The sequence below is a fragment of the Glycine max genome, chromosome 15 (genome assembly GCF_000004515.6).
Source record: "Glycine max cultivar Williams 82 chromosome 15, Glycine_max_v4.0, whole genome shotgun sequence".
NCBI classification, from domain to species: domain Eukaryota; kingdom Viridiplantae; phylum Streptophyta; class Magnoliopsida; order Fabales; family Fabaceae; genus Glycine; species Glycine max.
The window spans coordinates 17,852,199-17,853,565 of NC_038251.2; positions in this window are offsets into that span (position 1 = coordinate 17,852,199).

Below are 1,367 nucleotides of genomic sequence, written 5' to 3' on the forward strand. Positions count from 1 at the left end.
AACATTTGATCCTTCAGGCAGCGGTGATCTGTGAAGATGACGAAGGGATGGCCCAGCAAGTAATGACACCATTGCAAACCGCGGATGTGATCACTTGGAGCTCATAAACATAAGTGGAGACCCATTGGAGACGAGGGCAGAACGCTTTGTTGTAATAAGCAATAGGGTGCAAAATTTGAAGGAGATCAACACCCATGGTCATGCCCAAAGCATCTGTCTCCAAGGGGAAGGGGATTGTGAAATATGGTGTGGCCAAAATAGGGGCTTCCGTCATGAGTTGCTTTAGGTGATCGAAAGCCTATTGCGGAGCTGGTGACCAGGCAAACTGATCTTTGCGGAGGAGCGATGTCAAATGTTCAGCCACGGCAATGTACCAACAAATAAATTCCCGATAGAAGTCAGTTAAACCGAAAAAATAGCGCAAAACAGAAAGAGAAGAAGGTGTAGGCCAATCGAGCATTCTTGTATTTTGGCGGGGTCTAGAGCAGTTACTTGGGCTGACAATATGTGACCCAAATAATGAAGTTGTTGCTTGGCAAAAATGCATTTGGACTAGTGTATGAGGAATTAGGCTTGTGACAATGATGCAAGAACTATTTCTAGATGCTTTGCATGTGACGATAAGGACAGACTATACACCAAGATGTCGTAAAAAAATACCGTTACAAACTTCTGGAGGAAGGGTTTCAAAGTGTTGTTCATGATGGCCTGAAAGGTTGATGGTGCATTACAGAGGCCAAAATGCATGACCTTAAATTCATGATGACCTTGATGGGTGTGAAATGTTGTTTTATGAATGTCGTCGTTGGCCATACGAATTTGATGGAAGCCTTGTTGCAAGTCTAACTTAGAAAACCAGGAAGCCTAACCCAATTCGTCTAGTAGCTCATCGATGGTGGGCATGGGAAACGGTTCTTCACTGTTATGGCATTGAGTGCGCGGTAATCTACACAACACCACCAGCTGCCATCTTTCTTCTTTACGAGGAGTACAGAAGATTAGAAAGGGCTATGGCTTAGCTGTATTAAGCCTACATCAAGCATGGTGGCTACTTGCTTCTCGAGTTTAGTCTTCTACAAACAGGGGTATCGATATGGTTTGACATTTACCGATGTAGAGTTGGTTAGTAAATGAATATGATGGATGATGGAACAGGTAGGGAGAAGGGACAGAGGTTCACGAAATATATCGGGGAACTAGTTGATGATGGAAGTGATTACAGGAGGGGTAGGCTGGTCGAGGGGGTGTTGTGGGGAAGACGAAGTGTGGTCTTGGGTTGGGATTTGCGCTAAATGGAACAAAGCAACAATGCTTTGGGTCTGAGCAAAGCGTTTTAATTGTTGATCCAAAGAAGAGGAGGGGGACAT